Raw genomic sequence first — 13,010 nt, forward strand, 5'->3', positions numbered from 1 at the left:
TCTGTACAGACCGCGTCATCTTACTACACCCGCACTACATCTGTACAGACCGCGTCATCTTACTACACCCGCACTACATCTGTACAGACCGCACCATCTTACTACACCCGCACTACTACATCTGTACAGACCGCGTCATCTTACTGCACCCGCACTACTACATCTGTACAGACCGCGTCATCTTACTACACCCGTACTACTACATCTGTACAGACCGCGTCATCTTACTACACCCGTACTACTACATCTGTACAGACCGCACCATCTTACTACACCCGCACTACATCTGTACAGACCGCACCATCTTACTACACCCGCACTACTACATCTGTACAGACCGCGTCATCTTACTACACCCGCACTACTACATCTGTACAGACCGCACCATCTTACTACACCCGCACTACTACATCTGTACAGACCGCGTCATCTTACTACACCCGTACTACTACATCTGTACAGACCGCACCATCTTACTACACCCGCACTACATCTGTACAGACCGCACCATCTTACTACACCCGCACTACTACATCTGTACAGACCGCGTCATCTTACTACACCCGCACTACTACATCTGTACAGACCGTGTCATCTTACTACACCCGCACTACATCTGTACAGACCGCACCATCTTACTACACCCGCACTACTACATCTGTACAGACCGCGTCATCTTACTACACCCGTACTACTACATCTGTACAGACCGCGTCATCTTACTACACCCGCCCTACTACATCTGTACAGACCGCGTCATCTTACTACACCCGCACTACTACATCTGTACAGACCGCGTCATCTTACTACACCCGCACTACATCTGTACAGACCGCGTCATCTTACTACACCCGCACTACATCTGTACAGACCGCATCATCTTACTACACCCGCACTACTAGATCTGTACAGACCGCGTCATCTTACTACACCCGCACCACTACATCTGTACAGACCGCGTCATCTTACTACACCCGCACTACATCTGTACAGACCGCGTCATCTTACTACACCCGCACTACATCTGTACAGACCGCATCATCTTACTACACCCGCACTACTACATCTGTACAGACTGCGCCATCTTACTACACCCGCACTACTACATCTGTACAGACCGCATCATCTTACTACACCCGCACTACTACATCTGTACAGACCGCGTCATCTTACTACACCCGCACTACTACATCTGTACAGACCGCGTCATCTTACTACACCCGCACTACTACATCTGTACAGACCGCATCATCTTACTACACCCGCACTACTACATCTGTACAGACCGCGTCATCTTACTACACCCGCACTACTACATCTGTACAGACCGCGTCATCTTACTACACCCGCACTACTACATCTGTACAGACCGCGTCATCTTACTACACCCGCACTACTATATCTGTACAGACTGCGCCATCTTACTACACCCGCACTACATCTGTACAGACCGCGTCATCTTACTACACCCGCACTACATCTGTACAGACCGCGTCATCTTACTACACCCGCACTACATCTGTACAGACCGCGTCATCTTACTACACCCGCACTACTACATCTGTACAGACCGCGTCATCTTACTACACCCGCACTACTACATCTGTACAGACCGCGTCATCTTACTACACCCGCACTACTACATCTGTACAGACCGCGCCATCTTACTACACCCGCACTACTACATCTGTACAGACCGCGTCATCTTACTACACCCGCACTACTACATCTGTACAGACCGCGTCATCTTACTACACCCGCACTACTATATCTGTACAGACCGCGTCATCTTACTACACCCGCACTACATCTGTACAGACCGCGTCATCTTACTACACCCGCACTACTACATCTGTACAGACCGCGTCATCTTACTACACCCGCACTACTACATCTGTACAGACCGCGCCATCTTACTACACCCGCACTACTACATCTGTACAGACCGCGTCATCTTACTACACCCGCACTACATCTGTACAGACCGCGCCATCTTACTACACCCGCACTACATCTGTACAGACCGCGTCATCTTACTACACCCGCACTACATCTGTACAGACCGCGTCATCTTACTACACCCGCACTACTACATCTGTACAGACCGCGCCATCTTACTACACCCGCACTACTACATCTGTACAGACCGCGTCATCTTACTACACCCGCACTACTACATCTGTACAGACCGCGTCATCTTACTACACCCGCACTACTACATCTGTACAGACCGCGCCATCTTACTACACCCGCACTACATCTGTACAGACCGCGTCATCTTACTACACCCGCACTACATCTGTACAGACCACGTCATCTTACTACACCCGCACTACATCTGTACAGACCGCATCATCTTACTACACCCGCACTACATCTGTACAGACCGCGTCATCTTACTACACCTGCACTACATCTGTACAGACCGCGTCATCTTACTACACCCGTACTACTACATCTGTACAGACCGCGCCATCTTACTACACCCGCACTACATCTGTACAGACCGCGTCATCTTACTACACCTGCACTACATCTGTACAGACCGCGTCATCTTACTACACCCGTACTACTACATCTGTACAGACCGCGTCATCTTACTACACCCGCACTACTACATCTGTACAGACCGCGTCATCTTACTACACCCGCACCACTACATCCGTACAGACCGTGTCATCTTACTACACCCGCACTACTACATCTGTACAGACCGCGTCATCTTACTACACCCGAACTACTACATCTGTACAGACCGCGTCATCTTACTACACCCGCACTACTACATCTGTACAGACCGCGTCATCTTACTACACCCGAACTACTACATCTGTACAGACCGCGTCATCTTACTACACCCGCACCACTACATCCGTACAGACCGCGTCATCTTACTACACCCGAACTACTACATCTGTACAGACCGCATCATCTTACTACACCCGCACTACATCTGTACAGACCGCGTCATCTTACTACACCTGCACTACATCTGTACAGACCGCGTCATCTTACTACACCCGTACTACTACATCTGTACAGACCGCGTCATCTTACTACACCCGCACTACTACATCTGTACAGACCGCGTCATCTTACTACACCCGCACCACTACATCCGTACAGACCGTGTCATCTTACTACACCCGCACTACTACATCTGTACAGACCGCGTCATCTTACTACACCCGCACTACATCTGTACAGACCGTGTCATCTTACTACACCCGCACTACTACATCTGTACAGACCGCGTCATCTTACTACACCCGCACTACTACATCTGTACAGACCGCGTCATCTTACTACACCCGCACTACTACATCTGTACAGACCGCGTCATCTTACTACACCCGCACTACTACATCTATACAGACCGTGTCATCTTACTACACCCGCACTACTACATCTGTACAGACCGCGTCATCTTACTACACCCGCACTACTACATCTGTACAGACCGCGCCATCTTACTACACCCGTACTACTACAGCTGTACAGACCGCATCATCTTACTACACCCGCACTACATCTGTACAGACCGCGCCATCTTACTACACCCGCACTACTACAGCTGTACAGACCGCATCATCTTACTACACCCGCACTACATCTGTACAGACCGCATCATCTTACTACACCCGCTCTACATCTGTACAGACCGCGCCATCTTACTACACCCGCACTACTACATCTGTACAGACCGCGCCATCTTACTACACCCGCACTACTACATCTGTACAGACCGCGTCATCTTACTACACCCGCACTACTACATCTGTACAGACCGCGTCATCTTACTACACCCGCACTACTACATCTGTACAGACCGCGCCATCTTACTACACCCGCACTACATCTGTACAGACCGCGTCATCTTACTACACCCGCACCACTACATCTGTACAGACCGCGCCATCTTACTACACCCGCACCAATACATCTGTACAGACAGCGTCATCTTACTACACCCGCACTACATCTGTACAGACCGCGTCATCTTACTACACCCGCACTACTACATCTGTACAGACTGCGTCATCTTACTACACCCGCACTACTACATCTGTACAGACCGCGTCATCTTACTACACCCGCACTACTACATCTGTACAGACCGCACCATCTTACTACACCCGCACTACTACATCTGTACAGACCGCGTCATCTTACTACACCCGCACTACTACATCTGTACAGACCGCGTCATCTTACTACACCCGCACTACTACATCTGTACAGACCGCGCCATCTTACTACACCCGCACTACTACATCTGTACAGACCGCGTCATCTTACTACACCCGCACTACATCTGTACAGACCGCGTCATCTTACTACACCCACACTACATCTGTACAGACCGCGTCATCTTACTACACCCGCACTACTACATCTGTACAGACCGCGTCATCTTACTACACCCGCACTACTACATCTGTACAGACCGCGTCATCTTACTACACCCGCACTACTACATCTGTACAGACCACGCCATCTTACTACACCCGCACTACTACATCTGTACAGACCGCGTCATCTTACTACACCCACACTACATCTGTACAGACCGCGCCATCTTACTACACCCGCACTACTACATCTGTACAGACCGCGCCATCTTACTACACCCGCACTACATCTGTACAGACCGCGTCATCTTACTACACCCACACTACTACATCTGTACAGACCGCGCCATCTTACTACACCCGCACTACTACATCTGTACAGACCGCGTCATCTTACTACACCCGCACTACATCTGTACAGACCGCGTCATCTTACTACACCCGCACTACTACATCTGTACAGACCGCGTCATCTTACTACACCCGCACTACTACATCTGTACAGACCGCGTCATCTTACTACACCCGCACTACTACATCTGTACAGACCGCGCCATCTTACTACACCCGCACTACATCTGTACAGACCGCGTCATCTTACTACACCCGCACTACATCTGTACAGACCGCGTCATCTTACTACACCCGCACTACTACATCTGTACAGACCGCGTCATCTTACTACACCCGCACTACTACATCTGTACAGACCGCGCCATCTTACTACACCTGCACTACTACATCTGTACAGACCGCGCCATCTTACTACACCCACACTACTACATCTGTACAGACCGCGTCATCTTACTACACCCGCACTACTACATCTGTACAGACCGCGTCATCTTACTACACCCGCACTACTACATCTGTACAGACCGCGTCATCTTACTACACCCGCACTACTACATCTGTACAGACCGCACCATCTTACTACACCGCACTACTACATCTGTACAAACCGCGCCATCTTACTACACCCACACTACTACATCTGTACAGACCGCGTCATCTTACTACACCCGCACTACTACATCTGTACAGACCGCGTCATCTTACTACACCCGCACTACATCTGTACAGACCGTGTCATCTTACTACACCCACACTACTACATCTGTACAGACCGCGTCATCTTACTACACCCGCACTACATCTGTACAGACCGCGTCATCTTACTACACCCGCACTACATCTGTACAGACCGCGTCATCTTACTACACCCGCACTACATCTGTACAGACCGCACCATCTTACTACACCCGCACTACTACATCTGTACAGACCGCGTCATCTTACTGCACCCGCACTACTACATCTGTACAGACTGCGTCATCTTACTACACCCGTACTACTACATCTGTACAGACCGCGTCATCTTACTACACCCGTACTACTACATCTGTACAGACCGCACCATCTTACTACACCCGCACTACATCTGTACAGACCGCACCATCTTACTACACCCACACTACTACATCTGTACAGACCGCGTCATCTTACTACACCCGCACTACTACATCTGTACAGAATGCACCATCTTACTACACCCGCACTACTACATCTGTACAGACCGCGTCATCTTACTACACCCGTACTACTACATCTGTACAGACCGCACCATCCTACTACACCCGCACTACATCTGTACAGACCGCACCATCTTACTACACCCGCACTACTACATCTGTACAGACCGCGTCATCTTACTACACCCGCACTACTACATCTGTACAGACCGTGTCATCTTACTACACCCGCACTACATCTGTACAGACCGCACCATCTTACTACACCCGCACTACTACATCTGTACAGACCGCGTCATCTTACTACACCCGTACTACTACATCTGTACAGACCGCGTCATCTTACTACACCCACCCTACTACATCTGTACAGACCGCGTCATCTTACTACACCCGCACTACTACATCTGTACAGACCGCACCATCTTACTACACCCGTACTACTACATCTGTACAGACCGCGTCATCTTACTAGACCCGCACTACTACATCTGTACAGACCGCGTCATCTTACTACACCCGCACTACATCTGTACAGACCGCATCATCTTACTACACCCGCAATACTACATCTGTACAGACCGCATCATCTTACTACACCCGCACTACTACATCTGTACAGACCGCGTCATCTTACTACACCCGCACTACTACATCTGTACAGACCGCGTCATCTTACTACACCCGCACTACTACATCTGTACAGACTGCGCCATCTTACTACACCCGCACTACATCTGTACAGACCGCACCATCTTACTACACCCGCATTGCTACATCTGTACAGACCGCGTCATCTTACTACACCCGCACTACTACATCTGTACAGACCGCGTCATCTTACTACACCCGCACTACATCTGTACAGACCGCGTCATCTTACTACACCCGCACTACTACATCTGTACAGACCGCGTCATCTTACTACACCCGCACTACATCTGTACAGACCGCGTTATCTTACTACACCCGCACTACTACATCTGTACAGACCGCGTCATCTTACTACACCCGCACTACTACATCTGTACAGACCGCGTCATCTTACTACACCCGCACTACTACATCTGTACAGACCGCATCATCTTACTACACCCGCACTACTACATCTGTACAGACCGCGCCATCTTACTACACCCGTACTACTACATCTGTACAGACCGCGTCATCTTACTACACCCGCACTACTACATCTGTACAGACCGCGTCATCTTACTACACCCGCACTACTACATCTGTACAGACCGCGTCATCTTACTACACCCGCACTACTACATCTGTACAGACCGCGTCATCTTACTTCACCCGCACTACTACATCTGTACAGACCGCGTCATCTTACTACACCCGCACTACTACATCTGTACAGACCGCGTCATCTTACTACACCCGCACTACTACATCTGTACAGACCGCGTCATCCTACTACACCCGCACTACTACATCTGTACAGACCGCATCATCTTACTACACCCGCACTACTACATCTGTACAGACCGCGTCATCTTACTACACCCGCACTACATCTGTACAGACCGCGTCATCTTACTACACCCGCACTGCTACATCTGTACAGACCGCGTTATCTTACTACACCCGCACTACTACATCTATACAGACCGTGTCATCTTACTACACCCGCACTACTACATCTGTACAGACCGCGTCATCTTACTACACCCGCACTACATCTGTACAGACCGCGTCATCTTACTACACCCGCACTACTACATCTGTACAGACCGCGCCATCTTACTACACCCACACTACTACATCTGTACAGACCGCGTCATCTTACTACACCCGCACTACATCTGTACAGACCGCGTCATCTTACTACACCCGCACTACATCTGTACAGACCGCGCCATCTTACTACACCCGCACTACTACATCTGTACAGACCGCGTCATCTTACTACACCCGCACTACTACATCTGTACAGACCGCGTCATCTTACTACACCCGCACTACTACATCTGTACAGACCGCGCCATCTTACTACACCCGCACTACTACATCTGTACAGACCGCGTCATCTTACTACACCCGCACTACTACATCTGTACAGACCGCATCATCTTACTACACCCGCACTACTACATCTGTACAGACCGCGTCATCTTACTACACCCGCACTACTACATCTGTACAGACCGCGTCATCTTACTACACCCACACTACTACATCTGTACAGACCGCGTCATCTTACTACACCCACACTACTACATCTGTACAGACCGCGTCATCTTACTACACCCGCACTACTACATCTGTACAGACCGCGTCATCTTACTACACCCGCACTACTACATCTGTACAGACCGCACCATCTTACTACACCCGCACTACTACATCTGTACAGACCGCGTCATCTTACTACACCCGCACTACTACATCTGTACAGACCGCGTCATCTTACTACACACGCACTACTACATCTGTACAGACCGCGCCATCTTACTACACCCGCACTACTACATCTGTACAGACCGCGTCATCTTACTACACCCGCCCTACTACATCTGTACAGACCGCGTCATCTTACTACACCCGCACTACTACATCTGTACAGACCGCGCCATCTTACTACACCCGTACTACTACATCTGTACAGACCGCGCCATCTTACTACACCCGCACTCCTACATCTGTACAGACCGCGTCATCTTACTACACCCGCACTACTACATCTGTACAGACCGTGTCATCTTACTACACCCGCACTCCTACATCTGTACAGACCGCGTCATCTTACTACACCCGCCCTACTACATCTGTACAGACCGCGTCATCTTACTACACCCGCACTACTACATCTGTACAGACCGCGCCATCTTACTACACCCGCACTACTACATCTGTACAGACCGCGTCATCTTACTACACCCGCACTACTACATCTGTACAGACCGCACCATCTTACTACACCGCACTACTACATCTGTACAAACCGCGCCATCTTACTACACCCACACTACTACATCTGTACAGACCGCGTCATCTTACTACACCCGCACTACTACATCTGTACAGACCGCGTCATCTTACTACACCCGCACTACATCTGTACAGACCGTGTCATCTTACTACACCCACACTACTACATCTGTACAGACCGCGTCATCTTACTACACCCGCACTACATCTGTACAGACCGCGTCATCTTACTACACCCGCACTACATCTGTACAGACCGCGTCATCTTACTACACCCGCACTACATCTGTACAGACCGCACCATCTTACTACACCCGCACTACTACATCTGTACAGACCGCGTCATCTTACTGCACCCGCACTACTACATCTGTACAGACTGCGTCATCTTACTACACCCGTACTACTACATCTGTACAGACCGCGTCATCTTACTACACCCGTACTACTACATCTGTACAGACCGCACCATCTTACTACACCCGCACTACATCTGTACAGACCGCACCATCTTACTACACCCACACTACTACATCTGTACAGACCGCGTCATCTTACTACACCCGCACTACTACATCTGTACAGACCGCACCATCTTACTACACCCGCACTACTACATCTGTACAGACCGCGTCATCTTACTACACCCGTACTACTACATCTGTACAGACCGCACCATCCTACTACACCCGCACTACATCTGTACAGACCGCACCATCTTACTACACCCGCACTACTACATCTGTACAGACCGCGTCATCTTACTACACCCGCACTACTACATCTGTACAGACCGTGTCATCTTACTACACCCGCACTACATCTGTACAGACCGCACCATCTTACTACACCCGCACTACTACATCTGTACAGACCGCGTCATCTTACTACACCCGTACTACTACATCTGTACAGACCGCGTCATCTTACTACACCCACCCTACTACATCTGTACAGACCGCGTCATCTTACTACACCCGCACTACTACATCTGTACAGACCGCACCATCTTACTACACCCGTACTACTACATCTGTACAGACCGCGTCATCTTACTAGACCCGCACTACTACATCTGTACAGACCGCGTCATCTTACTACACCCGCACTACATCTGTACAGACCGCATCATCTTACTACACCCGCAATACTACATCTGTACAGACCGCATCATCTTACTACACCCGCACTACTACATCTGTACAGACCGCGTCATCTTACTACACCCGCACTACTACATCTGTACAGACCGCGTCATCTTACTACACCCGCACTACTACATCTGTACAGACTGCGCCATCTTACTACACCCGCACTACATCTGTACAGACCGCACCATCTTACTACACCCGCATTGCTACATCTGTACAGACCGCGTCATCTTACTACACCCGCACTACTACATCTGTACAGACCGCGTCATCTTACTACACCCGCACTACATCTGTACAGACCGCGTCATCTTACTACACCCGCACTACTACATCTGTACAGACCGCGTCATCTTACTACACCCGCACTACATCTGTACAGACCGCGTTATCTTACTACACCCGCACTACTACATCTGTACAGACCGCGTCATCTTACTACACCCGCACTACTACATCTGTACAGACCGCGTCATCTTACTACACCCGCACTACTACATCTGTACAGACCGCATCATCTTACTACACCCGCACTACTACATCTGTACAGACCGCGCCATCTTACTACACCCGTACTACTACATCTGTACAGACCGCGTCATCTTACTACACCCGCACTACTACATCTGTACAGACCGCGTCATCTTACTACACCCGCACTACTACATCTGTACAGACCGCGTCATCTTACTACACCCGCACTACTACATCTGTACAGACCGCGTCATCTTACTTCACCCGCACTACTACATCTGTACAGACCGCGTCATCTTACTACACCCGCACTACTACATCTGTACAGACCGCGTCATCTTACTACACCCGCACTACTACATCTGTACAGACCGCGTCATCCTACTACACCCGCACTACTACATCTGTACAGACCGCATCATCTTACTACACCCGCACTACTACATCTGTACAGACCGCGTCATCTTACTACACCCGCACTACATCTGTACAGACCGCGTCATCTTACTACACCCGCACTGCTACATCTGTACAGACCGCGTCATCTTACTACACCCGCACTACTACATCTATACAGACCGTGTCATCTTACTACACCCGCACTACTACATCTGTACAGACCGCGTCATCTTACTACACCCGCACTACATCTGTACAGACCGCGTCATCTTACTACACCCGCACTACTACATCTGTACAGACCGCGCCATCTTACTACACCCACACTACTACATCTGTACAGACCGCGTCATCTTACTACACCCGCACTACATCTGTACAGACCGCGTCATCTTACTACACCCGCACTACATCTGTACAGACCGCGCCATCTTACTACACCCGCACTACTACATCTGTACAGACCGCGTCATCTTACTACACCCGCACTACTACATCTGTACAGACCGCGTCATCTTACTACACCCGCACTACTACATCTGTACAGACCGCGCCATCTTACTACACCCGCACTACTACATCTGTACAGACCGCGTCATCTTACTACACCCGCACTACTACATCTGTACAGACCGCATCATCTTACTACACCCGCACTACTACATCTGTACAGACCGCGTCATCTTACTACACCCGCACTACTACATCTGTACAGACCGCGTCATCTTACTACACCCACACTACTACATCTGTACAGACCGCGTCATCTTACTACACCCACACTACTACATCTGTACAGACCGCGTCATCTTACTACACCCGCACTACTACATCTGTACAGACCGCGTCATCTTACTACACCCGCACTACTACATCTGTACAGACCGCACCATCTTACTACACCCGCACTACTACATCTGTACAGACCGCGTCATCTTACTACACCCGCACTACTACATCTGTACAGACCGCGTCATCTTACTACACACGCACTACTACATCTGTACAGACCGCGCCATCTTACTACACCCGCACTACTACATCTGTACAGACCGCGTCATCTTACTACACCCGCCCTACTACATCTGTACAGACCGCGTCATCTTACTACACCCGCACTACTACATCTGTACAGACCGCGCCATCTTACTACACCCGTACTACTACATCTGTACAGACCGCGCCATCTTACTACACCCGCACTCCTACATCTGTACAGACCGCGTCATCTTACTACACCCGCACTACTACATCTGTACAGACCGTGTCATCTTACTACACCCGCACTCCTACATCTGTACAGACCGCGTCATCTTACTACACCCGCCCTACTACATCTGTACAGACCGCGTCATCTTACTACACCCGCACTACTACATCTGTACAGACCGCGCCATCTTACTACACCCGCACTACTACATCTGTACAGACCGCGTCATCTTACTACACCCGCACTACTACATCTGTACAGACCACGTCATCTTACTACACCCGCACTACTACATCTGTACAGACCGCGCCATCTTACTACACCCGCACTACTACATCTGTACAGACCGCGTCATCTTACTACACCCGCACTACTACATCTGTACAGACCGCGTCATCTTACTACACCCGCACTACTACATCTGTACAGACCGCGTCATCTTACTACACCCGCAATACTACATCTGTACAGACCGCGTCATCTTACTACACCCGCACTACTACATCTGTACAGACCGCGTCATCTTACTACACCCGCACTACTACATCTGTACAGACCGCGTCATCTTACTACACCCGCACTACTATATCTGTACAGACCGCGTCATCTTACTACACCCGCACTACATCTGTACAGACCGCGTCATCTTACTACACCCGCACTACTACATCTGTACAGACCGCGTCATCTTACTACACCCGCACTACTACATCTGTACAGACCGCGCCATCTTACTACACCCGCACTACTACATCTGTACAGACCGCGTCATCTTACTACACCCGCACTACATCTGTACAGACCGCGCCATCTTACTACACCCGCACTACATCTGTACAGACCGCGTCATCTTACTACACCCGCACTACTACATCTGTACAGACCGCGCCATCTTACTACACCCGCACTACTACATCTGTACAGACCGCGTCATCTTACTACACCCGCACTA

The sequence above is a fragment of the Ranitomeya variabilis genome, chromosome 2, assembly GCF_051348905.1.
Source record: "Ranitomeya variabilis isolate aRanVar5 chromosome 2, aRanVar5.hap1, whole genome shotgun sequence".
NCBI lineage: Eukaryota > Metazoa > Chordata > Amphibia > Anura > Dendrobatidae > Ranitomeya > Ranitomeya variabilis.